Raw genomic sequence first — 23,840 nt, forward strand, 5'->3', positions numbered from 1 at the left:
CTGGAGCCCTCGCAGAGGGTGTGAAGCGAAAGGTCCTTTGGTTCTTATCCACCACCTCAAAGTGCAGAGCGTGCCATTGAGAAAGCTCACTGCTCCATCAAGATGCCCCCAAACTTTCTGTCCTACTGGGGCAATCCCACATCTGCCGGCAGCAGGAGGGGGACAGAAGGCAGCCGCGGCCCTGCGCGGTTCGTGCTGCTGAGCGTGAGGTACAGCCACAAGCGGCTGATAAGGGTTTGTCGTACCAGGAGCCCCACAAGCTGAAGGGAAGCGATTGTTCACAGCTCTTGCGCTATCTGGCACTGTCCATTAGTGTATTCTGTGCTAGTAATAAAATTTTACAGGTTGATCATTTAAATGTGGGTTAGAAGTAAATTTGATGATCCAACCGGAAAAGTAACAGAGACTGGTCAGTCTGTCTTTTCCCCCCAATCAATATACCAAGTGACATTAGACCCAACACGCCCGATTAGGCTATAGTTAAACAGTTTACTCATAATAAGAGGTTATTGATCGGGGGGCTTCTGACACGGGGTGGGGGTGGCAGTGGCCGGGGAGGTTTTGGTGGAAGCTGCAGCTGCAGGGAGCCAGCGCCACCGCCGCGTTCTCAGCACTGCTCCTCATTTCTGCTTGTGCTTTTATTAAACGTGTCCTGAACCCTTTGATGTGATAGGGAAAATCAGCAACATAGGTCTCCCTCTTTGTTCTGGGATAAGCAGCAAGCTTGCTTTCTGCAGCTATCTTGATCAATGAGCGAATGCCTGATATCAAAACCACATGGAGGGAGCGGAGCTGCAGGGTGATCCCCTGAGAGCGGTTTTGATTGGAGCTCCGAGTTTTGTATTGAAAGAGGAGGGAGACAGACAGGTTGTTTGAAAAAATTCCCTTTAGACCAAACGCTGATGTTGGAGCTGAGCTACAAACACTTCTGCTGTAAGAAGTGCAACTTTATCAGTTTTCTAGGTTAAATGCTGCTCTTTGGAACGTAACGTGCACTCTGCCTAGTTACTCCTCTGGCCACATCTTCCAGAAGCTTGTCAACATTAATTGTGCATCCAGTATGACTGTTATTGCACTAATTAATTACTTAATTTTTCAATACACATTTTTATTTTTATTTAAAATTCCCCCATTACCGAATCAGGAGCACTGGCTGTCTGAGCCTGCGGGGCGCAGAGGACAGGAGCCCTGGAGCTGCTCCTGCAGTGTCCGTATTTAACCGGCCACGTTCAGCTTGGGTGTTTGCACGCTGCCTGCTGCTTGGCACAATGGGTACAAATTTTGGCTAGATACTTTTTTTTTTTTTTTTTTAATCACCATATTCCCAGTGGATTTTACAATTGAGTAAGCAAGACCTTCTTCTTTAAAACAATCTCCACAGCAATTTGGTCTAATATCAAAGGTAAATCCTCTACCTGTCCATAATCTTCCATGGAAACGTAGTATTTGAATATTTGCTGTACCATTTCAACATTTACTTCAGCAATTAAGGGGTATCTAATTAAACGTTCGGCATGTGCAACGTGCAAGTTTTTGTGTAGTGATATAAAAATTGTTAAACATTAGTATAAGGTTAATTTTGACTGATTCAACAGCTTGCTTGCTTTTAGGCTTCCCATTGACAGCCAAACTGCAGGGTTTAATGCAAAGCTTCACATTGCCGCTTATCTGCCCTTAATTAAAATTAAAATGTGAGCAACAACACAGAGATATTTTGTAGACATCTTGGAAGAGGAGAAGCAGAAGCTCGAGTGATGGTTGTTTAATAAGATTATAATTGGAGAGTTAAAGCCTTGTGATCTATTTGAAGACTGGTTTGGTGCTGGTGCGGCTCCGTGGCAGGCGAGCCCCAGGTGCCTGGCCAAGCATCCCTTGCCGACATCTGGAACCAGTTGCAATACATCACTGTCAAAACTGCTTTCTATACGTATCTGCATTTACACATTAGTTACCCACGCAGCACTCATCAAAAAAGCTGAACAATCTTGACATGGTGTCCCTGGTGGAACGGCAAAGGTGAACCGAAGTTGGGAGGCAGTGTCTCGCGTCACTGTCTGCTGAGCTTTTACAACAGGAAGCCTGATTAAAACTGAAAGGAAAAATTTATCGTCAGCTTCTGCTTTGTATCATTTTACCTACAAAAAGAGTATTTTTTTCCATGTGAAACATGGTATAATGGGGGCCCTAGATGCTTTTAGTTTCCATCGCTTGCCTTTAGTACAGAATGGCGCTTTGCTGGACTGGTCACCGTGGCGGGACTGCTGAATAGGTTTTAGGTGCCTTATTATCCACATAATTTCCTCTCTCTTGCTCAGTTCTTGCTTTGAATTATAGAACCCATCTACAGTTCATTCAGGTTTGTTGCACAGGGGTAGATGTAACTTGGATCGAGTAAGTCTATGTAACATGTTAATATTGCTGAATGAGCCCGCGTCTGTTACTGCAATGAAATGAACAGTACTCGCGTCTGTCAGTGATGAGAACTGAGGAGCAGAAAAGAGAATAACCGAGAATTTCCACACGAGTTTAGGGATTAGGAGTTAACTAGGAATTAAAAGTAAAAATGTAGAGGAACCAGATGAGCAAGGGACAGAGCTGATCAGATGTGCCCTCCAGGATACAAGCTGACTGCTCGGGAAGAAAGGCAAGATTTCATTCTTGGTGCAAGGTCCAAAAGGGAGGTAATGCAAAATACTGTATGTATTTTTTCACTTAAAAATGGCTCTGTCACTGTGTGCACCTGCACTGAAAGCCGGAGCTGTGCAGGGCTGGGCCCACAACCGGGGCAGCGGGGCCGTGGCCCCCAGCCCTGAGCACGCAAAGCTTGCAGCTCTCGGAAACTCCCACCCCTGAGGGGTTACGGCTGGAAATGTCATTGCCGTCCTCTGGGTACCCTCCAGCCCCAACACAAACCTTCCCTGCAGGAGCTGAGGCTCGCTCCTGCCAAAGGGGCAGCAGTGGACCAGGGGGTGAGCTCTTCCTCTGGGCAGCACCTGGCTCTCCTCCTCCTCCATTCATCACAGCAGCCAAAGATGAAGGAGAAAACAATTCCAGTGCCCAGCACAGATGGTGGGAGGGCTCCTAATGATGCCGTAAATGTCCCTTCTGAGGAGGTTAGCCCTAACCCGCAGCAAATTTGTCCTGTCAGCCCAGGAGTGGCTATCAGCCTTCTCCATCTGTCTGTGGAACTGGGCAGCATCTTGAAGGCACCCTCCTGCCCCGTGTGCTGGTTCCACAGCTGCCCCGGGATGCTCAGCTCAGCTCCTGGGGCAGCAGTGTCCTGGTGTGCATCCCTGCGCTGGCCGTTCCAGTAGCATAGAAATATTGCCACAGGTGGGAAAGTCGTGGAAATACAGAGAAAATTTTCCCAAGCTGGGGATTTTCTTTGAAAGTTTTGGGAACTCTTGTGCTTTTCGTTGAAGGCCTGCTTGGTTGGCAACACCTCCGAGTCAATTGTATCAGCGCTGTTCCTGGGGCCGTGTGGCTGGGCTGATTGTTTCACACTCGGCCTCTCTGGCTGCCATTTCGTGCAGTGTCAGCTGTATTGACATTGCAACCGAAACAATCAAACCTGCTAAACTATTTCTGAGTCCTTTTCAGTGGTGTTTCATGTGCAGTTCTCCTTTGCTTCTTAATTCCACGCCAGCATTCCTGGAATTCAGAAAATTCTCCTCTGAAACGTGACTGCCTCAGCCTGCCTCCCCCTCGGCAGGCTGCTGCGGCCCCCTGGCACGCCTCTAGCAGAGAGCTCAGGGACACCTCCCTCGCCCAAGTAGGTGAGAAGTAAATGGGGCATGGAGTTATTTAGTTTAGATCTTTTCTCTGGGAAGAGAGGAAAAGGATTCTGGAATATGAGGAGCACAACTCATTTTTCATAGTTCTCTCTGCTGTGGCATTGATGCCATACTATGCTTCATGACTTGCTGTTTTCATTAGACATGTCCAGTAACTCTGGAAATGGCGATAAAGTGCCTCTCTAACTCGTGTTTACTTCAATAACTAGACAAACAAGAAATATTGCAAAGTTTTGGGGATGGAGGTACTTTGTCTTTAGTGATTTCAGGTGTTTGGGTATTTGTAGCATTTCTGAGTTGGTTTTTTTTTGGCAGCATTCTGGTAACCTCTGCATGGAAGAACTCGACAGATTCTGTACAGGATTTAAGTCCTGTTTAAGCTGGTAATGAGAAAAGCCAAAATGTTCCATGGAAATGAGTGTGTTGGCACTGCATTGCTCCTGGTGCGAGGGAGCACAGCCCAGTGTGCTCTTGGCAGGCAGGTGACACTCAGAGGCTGCCATGTGCTCAGCACTGTGCAAAGCACTCTGTGAAGATGACCCTTGCTGCTGTGTGCTTATGAGCGAACCAGGGCAGCATCAGGTCTGGTGATTATGGCCTTAGTTGGTGCTGATCTTTTGTCAGGATATCGGCAAAAATGGTATTATCTTTGCTTTACAGACTAGTGGAATATGATAAAATCCAAGTTCATTTTAAAGAAAACAAAAATACCTTATATACATTGACTTCTTATTCAGCTTCTTGACTCTGCTTTTCACTTTAATAACACAAGCTTCACTGAAAAACAAACAAAATTGGTGCCCAATGAGCCTAAACTGAAATCTCAAACAATAGCAACAACAAACCAATTAGAGTTCCTCTTGGTTTTATGTTGAGTGTAAGCACTGACTTTGTGGAATCAGTACAAAACGTGAGTGATGCATGAAATGGAAATTTCCTGCCTAGTGTGTAGAATAAATGCAGACAGAGCTGTGATGCACACTGCAATGTGCAGCCTACATGCAGCCACAGGAAGAAGCCAAGCTCAGACGTCTGCCAGCAGAAACCATGTCTTTATGTAGAAGTTACCTTTCATTTCTTATTTACTCTGGTACCTTTGGAGCAGATAAGTGATTAGACTGATTTACTTTATCCTTTTACATCTATGTAGATCCTCCCCAGAAAACAGTCAGAGGGACGTGGCTTTGGGGCTGAGGGACAGCCTTTTTAGAAGCCTCCTGTGCTACCTCCAGTGCTGAGATGTCCCTCGGAAGTCGGGGAGGGCATCGGCCCATGTGCGGCCCTGCAGAGACACGTGCAGTAGCCCCGGTGACATTAGTCAGTTTTAGCATGACATGTGCTACCACAGAGTGTCACCTCCCAGCATCACAGACACACAGATGTCCTCAGACACAGGCCGTCTCCGGCTTTCCAGAGAGGAGAAATGAAAAAGCTCTCAGGAATTTGCTTTTGTTTGGGACTCCTGAATGAAATGTATTTGTTGGTTAAAGATCCATGCTAACTCATTATTACCTGAAATAAGGTTAAAACAAATTCAACAAAATCATCTGGGTCTCCTGAATCAGGTGGAGAGCTGACTTGGTCTAGCACTAGTCTCTGATGGTGATTAGGAGCAGATGTGTAAGGAGACGGCTAGCAGGTCATGCGTGAAGCGAAGACCTTTCTGACACGCTGTCCCATCAGCCAGCAGCTTGTGAGATGGGTTTTGTGGGCAGGGAGCCACATCTGCACAGCCGTGGGTTTTGACGGCCTCTGACGGGCCCTTCCCTGGGCGCTGTGGTGCCGGTGCCTGCACCCTGTGTCCGGGCGTGTGCCCCCATGCCCCGCAGGCCCAGCTGCGGCTCCTTGTTGGGTGCAGCAGACAGAGCTTCAGCTGTGCTCCATGAGCGACCCGCTTTCAGCTCTTGTAGCTGCCGTAGATGAGGTGATATTTAGGGGTGATAGTCAAGGGGCAGCAGTCAGCATTGGCTAAGAAAGCCACCTATCGGCCTTGGACCCGGTGGGGCAGCCCGTGCAGCGCCGAGGCAGCCGGGCAGGCCCTCCCGAGCGGCGGTGTGGGCACCCGGCTGCTGCCGCTGCTCCTGGCCCTGGCCTGGCCGTGCCGTACCGTGCTGTGCTGCCCTCCGCGAGGACACGGCAGGGTCAGGCCAGGCTCTCATCTTGTCGGTGATCCGAGCCTGCTTCTTTCACAAAGGAGCAGACCCAGGAGGGTGCAGCAGGGGCCCTGGGTGCCGCAGCCCCCATGAGGGGCCGGTGAGGAGCCGCCGTGCCTGCACCCGCCGGGTCCGGCCTGGGTCTGACACCACCCTCAGCCCCTGTGCCGAGTTTTATTATGAATTAAGAGTAAAACTCCTTCTCTGCCACAGAAAAAAACTACCTCCATTTTTCAGAGTGCCTCTGTTTATATAGTTTATGGGAGAAGAGGGCTCTTAATATTTCAGTGTCATGACCATAAAATGAAAAGGTTACTGCTTGCTACAAAGGCTTGCTTGGATCCAGCACCAATTAATTTTCAATCTAAAATATATGTCTCCTGGCCATCTCACAACAGCCGTGAGCAGGAGGTTCCTCCTTAACACATTTGAGCCACAAACCCAGTTAAAGGATTAGGCAGCTTTTTCCATGCTGTTTTGTTCACCCCCATTGGGGATTCCCATTATCCTTGATAGACTGTTAGCGGTGACAGTGGGATATGATAGTTTTAGTGTTTTTCTCTTCCCCTGTTTGGTGTCCACGCAGAGGGCTACTTGGACCTCAGCTTTAATTTTCTTCATAGGTGCGAGCAGAGCATATGCTAAAGGTAGGTGTTACTGTGCAGAGTTGCTCCTGAAAAATTATCTGCAGAACGACTTTAATTTATCTGTGCAGCACTTCTGCTGGATAGAGCACGCTGCAGCTTCCAGCCTGCATTGCCTTGCTACTAGGTGTAGCCCAGCCATTCTTTAAATACAAGGGGCAGAATAAGGCTTGAAGTTGTACCAGACCATTGCAAACACACGCTGACTTTCTGGAGGGTGGATGAGCTTCTCTTTATCTTTATTTATTAATAAAAGACGGAATGCCTTGGGAAACAAAAGGTTTTAATGGCTGGTGCTTGGTATCCTTGACAACACTCCCCAAAGAATATTACATTAGGGCACCAGAGAACTTTTAAAAATAAGTAATGGAATTCCGTCTCTGTTATGCTTTTAGTAGTCATTTCGGCCATGGTGCAGCGAGGTCATAAGCTGAGCTCAGTGAAGGGAGCCAGAACACGAAATGATGCTGAGAGAACGTCTGGGAGATGAGAGGTACAGAATTACAAGCGAAAGTGCAGGCCTGCTGAGGCAATTACAGCTTAATGGGGTCATTTGGAAGGCAATTGCCAGGGGTTAATGTAGTATGGAGAGATGAGGTGAGATTGAAGTGAAATTTGGGGCTGGAAATGTGTTAAGATGAAAGATCAGAGTGCAGCGGATTCTGCAGTGCAGAAGGTTTATATCATGCAAAAAAATTGAAAAAAATATAAAAGTAGTAGCCAGATGTTTCAAAATAAATAAATAAAACCTTAAGTAAACGTTTTTAAAAAGTGTAATAGCTGCATAAAAATATCCTGTGCTCAGAAAGGATTGTAAAGTGTAAGACAGTATTTAATGCAGCATAAAAGGACTTCATTTGAAGCGAAAGTTCTGTTGCATTTGTCTGCCCATATGCAGAGGCAATGTTGTTCGGCTGTTTCCATTATTGACACAGTATACTGCCTTATGAAAATAGTACTGCTCTCTCAGCTGTTGTGCCTTATTTAAAGAAATCCATTGTTTTGAAACAAAAAGTGAGAAACAGTCCCCTATACACATATTTTGATATATTTGTAATGGATTCATCACATTATCTTTTCAGGCATTAAAATAATACTCATAAGATGTCAAAATATTACAAGAATTACAAGCTAGCATTCTTTGAGAGTGGGTATTTTGGTTCTGAGAAGTATGCTTAAATATTACAGGTGTTTAAATTAAAAATGTCAAACCATGAAGGCATAATGGAAGTAATCATTTTTACACAGTTTTAAGCCGCGCAGTGTTGGAGAAAGCTTTGCATTCCAGACTATTGTGAATGAGCGGAGTTCATAAGCATTCAAAGGACAAAAGAGATCATTATGCTTTGTTACCTCAGCCAGTTCATTACCTTAATTGCTGAGCGTAATCCAGTCTTGGAAGAAAACTCTAGGGCTTTAAGGAGATCAGCACTGGCACCCCATGACACAGAAAATGGAAACCCTTTCCTGCACCACGGCCACTCCAGGCACGCTAAACCTTGATCAAAGGCTGAACTTCTCCGAGGGTCGGCCATGTGAAAATCCCCCGGAGCTGTACCATGCGCTGAACCGTAATGAAGTGCAGGAGGTTCAGCACCGTTCCTGCGCGAGTGTGACCGTCCTGGATCACTGGCTGGCAAGAGCACATTATCATCCTCTCAGATAGGTGAAGTTTTAACATAGTTCTGTTTAGTAGGGATAATATGTCTCTTTCTGTAACAGCTCTCTGCATATTACGTGAACTGAACAAACTCTTAATGTGCAATAATACCGTAGAGCTGAGAGACAGAGCATGGAGCTTTCCATCAGGCAGGAGGCCACTTTTCCAGGAACGGCTTGTTAAATTCTCCTTAGCTGCATGCAAGGAGAGGCATTTGCAGGCAGGCATTTGACTACAGAGCCACATCTCAGCTGTGAAATGATGCTGAGGAGTTTGTTTGGGAAGATCAGATTTATTGTAAATACATCAGAGCAAGTGTTGTTTTTTTTTTCTTTTTTCCACCGGTGTTTCTTTGACATATGTGTGCTTTGTATCTAGTTATCTGATCCGACGATACAGTCTTTCTCCCCCTGTACAGTTGCATATATTAAGGCTTTTAAGAAATATAGTAAAACAAAAAATATGACCTTTAAAAGCATGGTTGAGTTGCATTCATTTTATAACCATCAAAGCAACTCTTTACTGTTGTAAGGTAGAAAAATCAATGATGCAATCTTTTTCCTTTTGCCTCGTGCAATCCGTAATTGAAATGGAAAATCAAATGAACGGCTAACAGATAATTGTTTTATCAATATTCCCTGCCTGCCCTACAAGGGTCAGCCTAGAATGATCATGAGCCACGGATATGATGAGGACAAAATGTGAAATTGAACAGCAAGGAGGCAATAAATCAACCTTGACAAGAAAGAGTGACCAGCATGTAGCTCTTGTAGGCAGCTTTTGGGACACTTTTTGTCTCAGGTGTCTGCACTGATTTAAAAAAGTGAGAATATAATATTTGAAGCTCTACCAGTGGGTAAACAACTGCAGACTATTTCTAGGTTAAGGCGTCATTAAAGTAAACATGCTGCAGCTGAAAATAGGAGGATATCGGGGCATAGCGGAAAAAATCCCAAAGCAAAATAAACAGGGAAATAATGGAATATTCTGAGATTATTGTGAGTGAGAAATTCCTGTGTCCTCCCACATGGTGCTAGAAGACTAAAAAGGGTAGCAAATACATTAACATACATTTTTCAGGCTGCTCCTTTGCTGCCTCATTGGGTATGAAAACTGCCTTGGATTGAGTTTCTGGTATTTTGCATCCTCCTCCGTCCAGGTGTAGGAGCAGCTGTAGTCTCCCACCATCTGAAGGCTGCTCAAGCTCCATCCCAGTGCCGGGCAGGGGCACTCTTGCTGTCCTACACCCCAGGGCTTGGGGGACACACCACCAGCCCCTCCGCTGCTCTACTGCTGGGTGCCAAGAGCCGGGGGTGTGGGGACCGGGCTGGTGCTGCCTGGGGACAGGTGCCCGTGGTGGGCAGCCCCCCGGCCCTCCCAGCCCCACGCCGATCCCAGACCCCCAGAGCTCGCCGGCTGCCCTTATTGGCACCATAAAGCGGGGTGTTTGGCACACACATGGTGAGCGTGCCAGAGCAGATGTGGAGCAGTTGGCAGTCCTACACACCCCTGTTCTGCTCATAATTCGATCCCTACATTTCTTCCACTTGAGGCTGGACAGGTTCTTGCTTTAATTTTGAGAAATGCTTATTAAAAAAAGCCAAGTCTGGCTGCATTTTTCTTGGTGGTGCTGAAAGGCAGCTCTGAGCAAAACAACAACGAGGAGCTGGGAGAAGAAGCCTTTGTTCAGGGAGGGGCTGGCTGGGTGAAGGGCTGCTGTCTGCGGGCCTGGTCTCCTTCAGCTGAAGGAGAGCGATGTCGGGGTGCTCTGGGGCAGCACTGCTGTGGGGTCCTGTGGCCGTGATGCTGCACCCCCATGTGCAGGGGCTTCACCTGCCTGCCCCATCCTACCCTGTGCCATCCTGGCCCCCCGTGCCCCATCAGCTGGGGTTTACTGACACAGTATTTTAAACTCACTGCCCTCCTTCCCCCAGGGTCTAGGCTGAGAGTTATAACCTCTTTTTACTACAGGTTTTGTTCCAACTCATTTCTCATCAGGCTTTCCCCTGCTGCTCGGCCAGGTCGGGCCTTGCTGCCCGGGAGGCGCCTGGCAGCGGGGGCAGAGGCTGGGCTGGGGCACAGGGTGTGCTCGGGGGGCTTGGGCAGGACAGGAATGGCCCCCTGGCCTTCCCTGTGGCCCTCGGGGGCAGGAGTTCCCTTCTGCTCGTGTCCCTGATGTAGTGAAGTGTCAGCTGCGCCATCACAGTCCTCCTTGTCCTTGCAACCACCACAGCTTAGGCCGTCTCCCATTCATCAGGGGATAAAAAGTAGAGGGGCGTGCAGTGGAAGGACCATGCCTGCTCCCCAGCAGCCAGGGAGGAAACCTCCATGCCGCAGGCAGGACACTGGACAATTCTGCAGGCCTGCTCAGCAAAAGCTTTATTGTCCTTTCCTTGAACACACCTCTTCGCCTTTTCCCTCCTGAGGGTTGGAGATTAAGCTGGATGTGTGAGGAGATGTGCAGACACACACAAAAGATCAAGCTAGATCGTTACAGGCAGTAGCTGATTCCATAACCGTGTTTACCAGGCACACGGTACCTACAGGACTTCTAATAAACATCGCATAAATCCAGCTGTGCCGAGAGACACGGGTACAATCCACTGCATCTTTAACATGCATCCTAGAAATGCCCTAAATACATATTTACACAACAGTGCCTAGGACTCCAAATAAGCTGTTCAAGCTGCCAGGCTGTTAATCCCCATTTTAATGCCTCTGGTCTATCAGATGAGGGTGCTGGTTGCAAGTCACTTGGCTGTGCAGGAGGGGCCCACCAGTACACCCTGCCTGGCCGCAGAGGCAGCGTGCAGCACAACCCGGGCTCCTGAAGATCTCCAAACACATTTGCTCCAGAGGCCAGACCTCCTTCAGCAAGGCCTAGGTGAATGGCACGTGTTTGGGGTCTGTGTTGGGTGCTTTTGTTTCACCGGTTACTTGGGGGGCCATGGGGTGCTCCAGGCTTGTCGAGGACCGGGCTCCTTGCTCGCTTTCCTATGGCCGTGGCTCCCGTTCCCACTGGCAGTGCCTGCAGCAGCTCAGAGCAGCGGGACTGCCTTCTGTGATGGGACAGTAATGCCCCCGAAAACGTGCAGGAACAGGTACAATTCCTGTGTGAGGGAGCAGGCGGCTCTGCTGTCACCCTGTCCTTGAGGATCCGGCGCCGACCTCTGGCAAGCCCTTCTCTGTAGGGCACGGCTCGTTCTCTGGCTCTGTAAGTGCTGGTTTCTGACGGACACTGCTAGGAAGCACAATTATGTCTATTTTTGGGCCCAGCCTGGCTGCCTCTCATCACGCGGGGAAGCAGCAGTGGGGGACACCGGGGAGTGCCCCGTGTTGCTGGCGGGGCCGGGTGTGGGCTGGCGCCTGCGCTCAGCTCTGACACGGGCTTGGCACAGCAGGCAGGGACTGGCCAGGGACCTGCCTAATTTGTTTTTGGGTTTTGGAAGGATCAGGACCGCTGCACATTTATTTTTACTGACATTGATATAATAATTCAGTTTCCTTCATGAATTAGATTTGGGGAATTTGAAACTTAACTCTGGTAGTGCTTCTCTCCCAATTTATTACGTATGCTTAAATAAACATGTTGAATTAACTTTATAAGGCTTGTAAAAACTACAGATAAAACTGCTCTAGGAAATCAACATTCTAAATCATGCTAAGTCTCTTCCCATTTTGCTCATCCTCTAGCAGGGCATTGACAAAAATATGAAATTGATTTGGTTGAAGGGTGTTAAAGAGCCGACAGCCAAATGTCACAAACAATGAATGGCTGCAGTGTTGAGAAAATCAATAGGGAGGTTAAAGCTGGTCTTGTGAAAGACTTGGCAGACTGCTCTGTTCCAGGAAGATATCTGTCTTCTGGCCTTGGTTGCATGATCAAAAGGAAAACTTGATAGGTTTAATGAAGGGAGATACTGTAAAACTGACAACAGAAATATAGACACTGTGGTAAACTGCAGTGCACATCAGTGAGTGGAGCTATTAGATACATTTTTCAGTCTGAAAAAATATTTATAGGTAAAGATGTCAAAAAAATATTAGTGCATTCCTCCACTTTTTCACATTCATTCTCCAATCAGCACATGCATTTGCATGGACTAAACAAAGGTTTTCACTCTATGCTTAATTGTACAACGGGATGGCAAATGTATAGGGCAAAATAATTAGCATGATAATTAGTGAACTGTAATGTTTTCAAATAATTGCGTGATGAGATTGCACAGCCAAAGTGAGATTGGAATCTCTTTATTTGGAGATGATATTTCAGCAAATCATAACAAATAACGAAAAAGTGAACCACTGTTTCATCAATTAAAAGCAAGACAGTGTGACGGCAAACTGTTCTGTAGTCCACACCAATGCGTTTCACACGGGCATTGTGTCTCATGCTGTTATTGATAAATATACAGTTGGGCTTGAAATCAGTTTTGTGAATATTACATCCACAAATATAAATGAGGATGCCAGCCATTAAAAAAGGTTAATAATGTTAGATTAATTTTGTTTTTGAAATCAGCTTGTAAACAAAATTTGCACTGATTTGCACCTGACCTATTAGCAGTGCTCCTATATAACATATTGCACCATTAGGGAAAAAAATTGTTTAAGGTCTGAATTATTACTTCCCACATATTTGTTTTCCAAACACAGCACTGCACCTAAGACTAAACTGTATAATAATATTTGAAGTAATGTGGCACCTTTGCAGCATTTATTTTTCCAAAGCACTGTGTTAAGCATATATGTTCATTTCACAAGCCTGTTTGCGTTAGTTGTCATCTGTCAGTTCTGGGTATCTTTTCTTCCTCTTTTTTTTTTTTTTTTTCCCTAGAAAAATGAACTCATTAGTCTAAAACTCCCAAATGCCACATTCAGCTCAAACAGCGAAGATGATAACCTGTAAAAAAAGAGAGGAGAAAAGAGAGAAGTAGTCTGGCAGGTTTTCTGCAAGTGGACGCTGTAATAAAAATGCCCCCTACTTTGTTGGGATGGTGTTTGTAGGGCTGCTGCCATATGTTACTTTCCTTTTTAGCTGGGATTATGCCATCATTATTGCTGATAAAAGCTGTTTACTGCCTTGGCAAAGGAGTGATGCTTGGCGCAGTTTGGAAGCCGCCATTCAGTTTACAGAAAAGTGCATTTAGTGCCAGATGCTAGGATCCAGGGGCTTTGTTATCTTTTCCCATTATTGGGATCATCCATTGTCTGTTTTTTCCTCCTTTTAACTTAGCCACGGCTTTGTTGTTTCTGTTTTAGATTCACGTCGGTGCAGGCAGGTGCCACCTCAGGTTTCAGCTGGCTCTGCGGGGCCGGGCGGCACCTCTCAAAGCGGGTGGCTCGCGGCACGCTGCGTGTGCTGCCTGCATGGCTGCGGGACGAGCTGGGTCCGGGCCCCAGCAGCCCCAGGGCACCCGAGGGCTGCCCGGCCCCGGGGCTGAGCTGCTCAGTGCTGCAGGAGCAGGGTGAGGAGCATCCTGCAGGGCACCTCAGCCCCCTGGAGCCCTTCCTGGAAAGCTCAGGACTGGGGCCCTGGCACAGTCACTGCAGGGCAGTGAAGGAAGAAGTGCGGAAAATGTGCAAACGAAAGAGAAAATCGTATCTGAGTCTGGAGGTGGCCATAATTCATATGTAAATGCTCTTAGCATAGACTAACAGAGCTGTTGGACGGGCGGCAGCTCCGTTTGTGCCAGGCTTTCCATTACAAAACGTTATCTGCTCCACAGAGGAGAGAGCGTATCTGGTCCGAACGTCGCTAACAGCTGGGGGAAGCGAGCAGCAGGCTGGTGCTGCTGGGTGGCCGTGCTGCCCGGCAGGGCCTGCTCTGCAGCGGGTGCCACAGCCCGGTGCTGCGTGGCCGCGACGCCACAGCCCTGCCCGAGCCACTCATGACTGCGAGCTGGGCTGTCAGCAGCTCCGGTGGCACCACAGGACGGTGCCCGTGTGCCTCCCGCCCGCTGGAGCCGGGGCCTGTGCCATTAACGCACCCCTCGCAGCGACCTGGGTAACATGCGGCACCATGTGCTGGTTCGGCTTGTGAGGAACACAAACCGTGCCTGTGTGTGTGTGTCCACAGCATGAGCCTGGGAAACACCAAGTGACCAAGGGGGTGCCTCGGTGCTCCGCTGGCCTGAGGCACACCTTCCCAGCCACAGCGTGCTGCCTTCCCCTTTTATTTTTAATTTAATGTTTTAAATTTTCTAAGTTCTGCCAAAGTAGATCAGTCTGGATACATTCCTAAGTATTATCCTAGCTAAAGATGTGGCCTTGCTGTTTGTGAACTGATCTTTGGGTGCCCACAGACCTTCTGTTGCATCCCCAGACACCACTGGAGCAGGTCCCGGGGCTGCAGCGATCCCCCACGCTGTGCTGGGTGCTTCATGCTGGGTGTCCTGTGCTGGGTGTCCTGTGCTGGGTGCCCGTGCAGGGTGCCCGTGCTGCACCACAGCCAGCACGTGCACCGGGTGAGCCAGAACGGGCCGGTTTGCAGCTCAGAGCGATGTGGAGCACCCTGTTAACCTTCTCTGCTCTGTTATTCTTTGGGGAAGAGGCTCTGACCTTATTTCTTCTGCTAAGAGAGATGCATCTGGAACCAAATGAGGGCAGTAAAGTATAATAGAAGGCTTTACAAATGAAAGTTTTGTTTCTGCTTGTGCAATACCTTGTTTCCCCCTCGTGTATCCTGGGAAATCAGGCTGATCAATAGTTCCCATTTCAGCACAACTGCAGCAAGCATTACAACTGTATAAAATTTACAACATTGTCTGCTGTAAATTTTAATTGGAAAAGCCTTCCAGCTTTACCCTCTATCTTTACACGTTTAACTGTATTTGATTTAAAAAAAAAATCAAACAAATTTACAACGTATAATATCATGTCATACGCTTTTTATTGACAGTGTAATATAAATAGCACAAAACCACGTTCCTAATGGAAAAATGGCCATGAAAATGCGGGAAGAAGCCAGGAGCTGAGACGGGCGCCAGGGAGCGTGGGTGCCCATGGGGGCCAGCCAAGAGGCTGGGCTGTGCCCGACGGGGCGAGCGGCTGAGCGTGGCTGGTAGCCGGCGCGGTGAGAGGCCAGCACGGTGAGAGGCCGGCAGAGTGAGCAGGCAGCACGGTGAGCAGGCAGCAGGGTGAGCAGGGGGCACGGTGAGCGGGCAGCACGGTGAGCAGGCAGCAGGGTGAGCAGGCAGCAGGGTGAGCAGGCAGCAGGGTGAGCGGGCAGCAGGGTGAGCAGGCAGCATGGCGAGCAGGGGGCACGGTGAGCAGGCAGCACGGTGAGCGGGCAGCACGGTGAGCAGCCGCTGTGCCACACCGCGCTGGTGGGAGAGAACGTTGCTTTCAGCACAGCTTTATTTCTGTCACAGGTCAGGCTTAAAATGCTGTGTGATACAGTTATTGACTCTAATCTGGGCATAAACACAAGTCCTCAAGCACCAGCCCAATTAATAATTTGCATAATTAACACGCATATTAAATAGGGACTGGCCTTGCATCTGTATTTGCAGTGATAGGGGTAATGAGGGCTAGCGGAGCGGCGCCTCGGGCTGGCGTGAGCAGACGTGTGGCAGTAGTAATTTTTGCTTGGATTGACAACTGCTAGACAAGCAGTCCCAGCATAAAACTAAACCCCGTTTGGCAGAATTAATCGTTGACAAACTGCTCTTAAAGCTGTAACATTGTTTCTGTCAGTTGTTCGGTTTGATGTCACTGTTAGACATAATAAATCAATAGTGTCAGAATTTGGTAATGTTTATAGCTAGCAAGGTTTATTATTTCATATGACTGTCATGTACAAATAGTGGTTATCATGGCTGCCTCTAAATTATCAAAGGCAGAATATTGCCGGGAATATATTTCTTAAATTTCCTCTCCAATTAATTCTGTGGCGTGCTGGCGGCGATGGGGCCCACTTGTGTTTTGGGAGGAATCGTTTTGTCCTCCACACGTTTTTAGAGAGAAGTTCCAGGCATCGCCCCGCCAGTATTTATTATCTCTGTCTCACAGGCTGGACGTCAGGTCTGTGCTTTATGAACCTTATTTCTCCTGCCTGACTGGCAGCTTTTAGGCTGTCGGTGAACTCCCCGGAGCGGTTCCCTGGTGTGGCGGTGGGGTGGGCAGGAGCGGGGTTAAAATCACATTCCTGGAGAGGGGCCCAGGCGCGGGCAGGGCTCCAGTGGCCACGCAGAGCGACGGGCAGGGCACACACTGCGGGGCGAGGGCTGGGAGATGGACCCACGGGTATGGGGGTGTGTGTGCGGTGTGGGGTCTGTGCATGTGGGGTCTGTGCACGTGGGGTCTGTGCACGTGGGGTCTGTGCACACGGGGCCTGCATGCGTGGCTCTGCAGCATGTGCAAGGGACATTGCAAGGGGACTGCATGGACTGTGGGGTGCTGGAGCAGCCCGTGTCCCCACCGGCCTCATCCCCTGGCCCTGCTACACCTAAAGCAGCGGGTTTGACCCGCCGACCCCTCTGCTCTCTGCAGGTCCCTGTCAAACCCTCCCACGCACCCGCAGGGAGGAGCTGGTGGGACGGGGCAGTCCCCAGGCTGGGCTAAAACTGTCCCCTTACCACAGCAGCCTGTATAAATTACTACAATAAATTACTGCAGCCTCGGGGTAAAAGAAGCATCAAGTTATGACTTTTACATGAGTATTTAGTCAGCCATTCAATAAAAAATAGGTCTTCCAGTTGCACAGTACCATTTATCAGCTATGTATTTATTATTTATCATAGCTACACATGATGCAAATGTGAATTACCTAAGCTGCTCCTCCAAGGAGCACTTGCCTTTATAGAAATGTAAACATATATAATACAGTTTGCAAAGTCAGACACCCAGCTTTGAAAGGAAAAAGGAATCGGGGATGCAGATTTTATTTTTGCTTTCATTTCTATAAGACAAGTTATCTGTGCTACGGTTTCCTCCTAAAGGTCGTTCCCTGGATTAACTTCTCCCTCACTCCCTGCTGCTCGGAGCGGCTCTGGCTGCGGATCTGTGTGGGCGTCTGCTGCCAGCGCGGGGCCTGGGCCGGGGCAGGGAGGTGGTGCGGGGTCGTGGCTCTCACATCTGTGCCCGAGGAGCTTTTGCAGGTGTTGGTGTGTGTTCGCCGTGGGGGCTGAGCCCGGCCCTGCATGGGCCAGAGGCGCTGGGGTGCTGCAGGCTCAGCGATGTGCCGGGGTGACCCGGGGTCAGTCCTCGCACCGGCCACTGCCATTTACAGGCAGGAAATACCCGGAATCATTAAAATTCCTCCCACGTTTATTCAAGCTCTGGTAGTCTATAAAGTGATTTCAGTTCTAAAAGAGGGATTTGACAATTTTTTCACTGCTCCCTGTTTCTAGAGTCCTGCTACTCTGGACACTGTGGTCCTATAGGGAACTCCAGGCCTTGAAGCATTTCAGATCTGTGAATTGCCTTTCAGCTTCTGGAGCCTTTTCACACGTTTTTGGGATGCTCAGGGTGCTGAGCAAGCCCTGTTCTGCTTGTGCTGGGAGTCCTGCCCCAGAGGACAGCTGTCCCCGTCCCCTTGGAGGCTGCAGCGTGGCAGCACACAGCCCACTAACCTGCCTTGCCCTGGCATTACCAGGGGCTGCTCATCTTACTGGGCATGAAAAAGCAAATCCTCTGCTATTTTATCTCTTAATTAAAGTTTGGGCCCACTTCACAACTGCTGTGGGGGCTGTCACACGTTAACAAACATTGTCAAATTACCCAGACAAGCTCACCGGTCAGTTGTGTGCACCTGTCTGATTGCTGTCCCTGCTCAGGTCTTCCTGAGCCACCACTTCCTTTCGCCTTCACAGGTTGGGCAGGTTAAGCCGGTGTTCCTGGGGGTTAGCTCCAACCAAAACCTCAGCCAATGGGGCTTCCCCCTGCAGAGCCCACGAGCTTTGGGATAAACCCGAAAGCTCACTTCCCTGACATTTCGGGCCCTTCCCAGCACACTGCTCCTGCTGCGTGCCGGTACCAAGGGAGTGTGCACTGCGATCCTGTGGGGTACGTCTGCGAGTGCAATCCATACAAACACAGCAAAGCGGTGCCACTTGCTGCCAAATACAATTTTAATGTTGCTCCTGTGCCCTGTGGTGTAGCCAGGTTAGCTGTGGTTAGCCCAGGTATGCCTTCATCCAAAGCGGAAGAATTACAGAAATACAGAAATACTCCAGAAGTAACCGAGCCCCTCTGTGCTGTGCTGGCCCCAAGGAGCAGGCGTGCAAACTGTCCCACATCCCCTGTGGCCTCGCATCGGCGAGAGGAAACGTGGCTCTGCTGGCCATGCATCTCTGGAGTCCCCCTCCTGCATGCCGAGGATGCTCTTAGCGGGGGACTGCCCGTGCCAGACAGGGCTTTGCAGGAGGACAAGAGGACTTTTTGCTTGTTGTTTACACGTGATACTAAATCTTTTGGAAAAAGTGTGAATGACAGCAGTAAATTGCTGAAGAGTCGAAGCTATTATAAAGAGGAAGCATTCAAAGTATGCCACATACATGTACAGTGCTGGCCACGTTTAGGCTCTGCGTAATCTCACAGACCGGCCCCACCAGGAGCACAGCCGGCACTGCCAGCCTGGAGCTGTGTTTGTGCCCTGCAGGGACCACGCCGGGATCGCCGGCCTGGCAGCTCCCGCAGCACCCCGGGCTCTGGGCAGCTCTGGCCGCAGCCCTGGGTGTCAGGGTCAGGGTGCTGGGTGTGGGCTCTGCACCCTGCTTGCTGGGGGTCCCCATGAGCGCCGTGCCCCCAGCCGCGGGCAGCACCCTCCCGTGCAGCGCGTCCCTCGGGGAGAAGCCTCATGGGCGGCGTTGCAGCAGCTCTGCTGCCCGCGGGTCGTGGCCGCGAGAGGCCCCGGGGCTGGCGCAGGCGCCGCGGTGACCTTGGGGGCTCAGCAGCTGCGGGGCCCCCTGGGAGCAGCCGGGCTCCCGTCGCTGCCGCTGGTGGCTGACAGCAGCGCGTTAGCAGCGATTTGCTGCGGGTGAGCCGTGAAGGGCCGCGCTCTGCGAAGGGCCTTTACCTGCGGGTGCCCGCGGCTTTCCCCAGCAGAGCCTCGGAGGCTCCCGCGTGCGCCAGGAGCACACCCGGACCTGTGCGAACGGCGAGGAGACGCCGCCGGCCGGCTGGGTTTTCCGGGGGAGGTCATTAGTTAACGCATCCCAGGGATGCACGGGAGAATAACAGCACATCAGTTAGGATGCTAATTCACTCAACTGGCAGCGAGCGCTGCGAAATGACAGCTTGGAGGGGCGCGGGGGAGGGTCTGAAAATGGCAGCAGATTGGTATTTTGAATGGGGAGGGAAGTTTTATAATGATGAATAAGAAAGATGACATTTGGTGCTCACATTTAACTTGCATTGGCTGTCCGCAGGAGGGTCAGTGTGCGTAACCTCCCGTGATGAGGCCTGGGGCTGCCCAGCAGCTGACTGGGTGTGTACCCTTCAGATGGGAACAAAAAGAAAGGCCCAGATAATTAGGCCAAGTTGAACTGCAGGAGGTAGCCAGCTTCTCTGCTGCCTTTTGTATATTCATGACCCAGCTTGATTGATGGAAGGACAGTGTTTGGTGACACTGTCATTTGCAAGTTGAAAGGTAGACTACAGGCTGGAGCTATGCTCAGATGTGCCTTAAAGGGTCCTACAATAAGCTCATTTGGATGCTGATGATGTTCGCATCTGCATTTCTTTGTTTCTAACTGTTTCAGGAGGACATCTGTTAATTTGTATAGATTAGCTTGGATGCTTTCATTTAAAAACATCAAATTATGTAGCAGGACTGTTTATTATAAAAGTTTCCAAGAAAGTTTAAACTGATTTGGAAGCCATACAAAGCATAATATTTGAAAGCAGGATTTTAAAATATACAAATAGGAATACTCGTACTCGTGTTCCACCTCCCATGACCAGGAATTAAGTCTTGTATTTCTGCTGCAACGTTATCAAGAAGTGTTAGCAAAAGCATCTGTTGAATTATAAATTTGAGGATAAATGAGGCTTGCCAAATTTCATATCTGCTCGGGAGAGGAGAGCCTCTTCTGCTGGACAGTTAAAGCCTTTACCTTGGAAATGGGGGGGGGAGGGGGTGAAATGTAATTAATTCAAGAAGGAAAATGCTTTTACTGTGTAACATTTAGTCGTATTTCAAGAATAATAGTGCTCCTGTCAGAGAAGTTACATTTTTCACAGGTGCTGCTTTCAGAGAGATAGCAGGCTGGGAGCTGAGAGGGCGGCTTCGTGCCCTGGGTCAGACTTCGCCCCACGCAGCCGCCGTCCTCCTGCTCCACGCGTGGGTTCCTGTGCTGGGATGGGATGGGACATCGCTGCGGGGCGGGTCCCCTCCTGCAGCCCCGACAGAGGGTGAGAAATCCTCATATTTACAACCAAGGGCTGTGACAGGGCCGGTGTCCGAGCCAGCACTGACCCAGGGCACCATGAGCCCTGCCACGTGGCGCTGGGGGCAGCAGGGACGGCTCCTCTCGGCCAGCTCCATCCCAGCCACCGCAGGGACCCCTCCTCGCACGCCCCTGCCCCCGGCCTCGTTCCATGCAGCACCGGCAGCGTTAGCTCACGGCCGAGCTTGTGCTGCTGTTGTGCTTCACGCTGCACGTCCACCTCCCGAGGAAGCCTCTGTTGACCCGTGAGGCCGCTGCCTGGGGCTCCGAGCACTGGAGGTGTAGAAGTGGGGTCAGGAGACGTCCCCGCGCGGGGCAGGCCCGGTCTGGGGGCACTCCCCAGCCTGCCCCCAGCCGCGGGGCACGGCCAGGCCTCTGCTGAGGCATCTTCCCCGCGCACCAGCCTGCAGTTCTCTGCGCTTGGAAATAGGCGCCTGTGACTGCCACCTTTGTATTTATTCCAGTTAACACATAAACCCTAATTACCCAGATCAAGGGAGCTGGGAGCCCATCAGTGTGGGCGACATGGCAAAGCTGGGCAGCCCGAGCAGCGAGGTGGCAGCGATGGGAAATCAGTCGGGGGCACCAGCGGTGAGCTGTGTAGGGGCTGGGGCAGGCATGAGACCTGCTCAGGGTTCTGAGAGGTGCGGGCACAGCCTGGGGGTGAGCCTTGGGCCAGCCCTCTCCCCTCCCGAGCCCTGCAGGGGCCACGCAGTGTCCCGATGTGCGTCCCGACAGAAGTGCCCTGACCCCCCCGGCCTGACGGGCACCTTCCCTGCTCCGCGCCCCGCAGGGCAGCATCCTGGCACACTCCGGGATCCTGGCAGCGATCCCAGCACTGCGCGCGTCCTCCTGGCAGATTTATGGGATGGAGATCAAGGCAGGGTTTTTAGGGCAGCCGGCACAGTGGCAGTGTCCAGGAGCTGTGCCACGGGGAGGGTGGCCACCAGCCCTGCGCAGCCCAGGGTACATGGGGTTGGCACGGATTGTGGGGTGTGGGCATGGGGCGCAGCGCACGCAGCAGCAGGGGAGTGCAGCATGCTGATGCAGGGTGTTATGATCAGAGCATATGCTGGCTATTAGTGTGCCTTTTATTTAATTTTTTTTTTTTTTTTAATACAGTTTACATTGCTAGTGGCAGTGCAGGCTTAATTGCTACCTTGCCTGAATGCAGCTTAGTTTTGTAGTTACTCAAGCAGGAGGTTTTTAAAACTGTGAAATAGTTTCCCTTTCTGCATGCCCCCAGATCAGGTAGAAAATGGGGAAAGAACTGCTAAATGATGTATTTAGAAAAAGCTGTTCTACAAGAGTATTTGAAACATTACAGATCTGCCAGAAGGTCCATTAACATAAATGTTTAACTCAGACACACACAAACTTATGTACCGAAATGAAAATGTTTCATGCATTAATTTGCTGCAGAAGGTACTAACATAACAATTAGAACAACATTCTGCCTGCTTATACTTAAATTTCCTGGGGCACTGTTTCGGTGGTAATGCATAGCGTTGATGTAGTATCTCCTTGACTCTTTGCGCAGCACCCCACAGCACCACCACTGCGGCTCCTTGTGCTAAATCAAATTCTTACAGCGTTAAACCCGGTATCGAAGGGGCTGGGAGAGGCTGGCAGCAGTGCAGGGTTTTGGGAAGGGTGCCCCCTCCCGCTGCTGCTCACCCATCACCAGCCTGCGTCCCATGCTCCCAATGTCCCACACGACGCTGGTACACTAACAAAGGAACTGCCTCTTCCTTCGGCTTGCTTTGAAAGTGGATGGCAAAGACAGATAAATTAAAGCAGAGGAACCATCGAGCCAGCTAGCGTAATGCTGGGCTCACTTCATTAGCGCTCCCGATTTGGTTCTCTGTCACATCCACTGTTTTTGCTGGGCTCAGGGTTTTTCCCGGCCCCGTGCTGCAGGACGGCCTGCCCTCTCAGAGGGTATCTGAGTGCTGAGCGCTCTCAGCGTGCAAACGCTGGCTTTGCTCGCTTGGAATATGGAAACACCGGGGGCTTCCAGCCAGTCCCGCAGCTGATCGGGAGCTGGTTTTTGTTGCTGGCGTGCTGCTCCCAGTCACATGGCGCCGCGCTGCAAACCCCGCAGCAGCCGCACGCCGCCGAGCGGGGTGGGGGAGCAGCAACTGCAAACGTTCCTCCTCCGAGCAAATGCTTGTCCTAAACTGAGCACCGTAGAATAAAAATGGAAACATAAAAATAGCAGTTGGAAAGATAAAACAGCATTTATAGTACTAATAAAACCGTTGTGGCTTCCACAGGAAAACATGCTTTGTAACCTAATGCTTACCTGGAAAGACTGTCGAGTTTCTGAGAGTTATAGCTGTTTTTGTAAGAGAAGCACAGAGATTTGCTTCAGGGCTGAGTGATAGATTCTCCTGCCTGGAGCATCCCAGTGTGTTTATACATGGCTTGTATGGCAGCTTTCATAAGACATTTACCCCATGATTTGCGATGAGCTTATGTGTGAATAATTAATGGCAATTAATCCTTAATTACAGTAATTAGGCAAGTCACAGGAAATTAAGCTGCAGCTGGAGAAGACCATGCCTGGGAAGAGAGGATTGGGGGCTGTGTGAATGTGCCATTCACTGACAACATTACGAGGATGAGCAGTATTCAGCAGCTTTGGCATTTCTATTGGCAGCCTTGGGTAGGACAAGAACGCTCAACATTAGCAGCAATCTATAGTTGTCTACAAGAGTTTTTAGTTCAAGTGCCAAAATGTTATGTTGCATATGGTGATTATCTAAGTTTATTGGTTGCCATAATTCAAATGGGTGTAATTGTTTTTGGCTTGATAGTGACATTAGAAACTGAAGCTTTTATGCGTTCATAGGTTCTGCTGGCATCAGCTATGGTTCAACTTCTAGAAACAATTCATCCAGGTTTGCAATTATGAAAACAGATCCTTCAACTGCCTTGAAATAAATGGACAAATTCTCAATATTAAAAAAAAAAAAAAAAGACAATGGCAGAACTGGCAGTTTCTTAGTTGAGGAGCTAATTGCTTTACTATTAGCTGCCTTCTCCATTAAAATGAGGTTTGTGCAAGGAACAGTGTGTGCAAAGTGTCTGCTGGCTGGTTTGGGCAGTGTAACCAAGTGGGAGGGAAATGGAAGTGCTGGCAGGCGAGAGTTTGCAGACAGAAAAGCCTCATCTGAGAACATCTCCTGCTAATC

At 49.7% G+C, this 23,840-nt stretch overlaps 1 protein-coding gene and 1 long non-coding RNA gene across 9 annotated transcripts in view; one reads left to right on the forward strand and one right to left on the reverse strand.

The window, feature by feature from the left end:
• The window catches only part of PBX3 (PBX homeobox 3), a 113,702-nt gene that overhangs the window by 40,105 nt on the left and 49,757 nt on the right, over window positions 1–23,840 (forward strand). The gene's annotated exons all lie outside the window — the stretch shown is intronic.
• Window positions 21,518–23,222, reverse strand: LOC137842671 (uncharacterized). Its single transcript, XR_011089158.1, has 2 exons — window positions 22,949–23,222; window positions 21,518–22,823 (listed from the first exon to the last, which is right to left on the reverse strand). It is a non-coding gene; the product is annotated as an uncharacterized lncRNA (long non-coding RNA).

The sequence above is a fragment of the Anas acuta genome, chromosome 20 (genome assembly GCF_963932015.1).
Source record: "Anas acuta chromosome 20, bAnaAcu1.1, whole genome shotgun sequence".
In the NCBI taxonomy this organism is placed as follows: domain Eukaryota; kingdom Metazoa; phylum Chordata; class Aves; order Anseriformes; family Anatidae; genus Anas; species Anas acuta.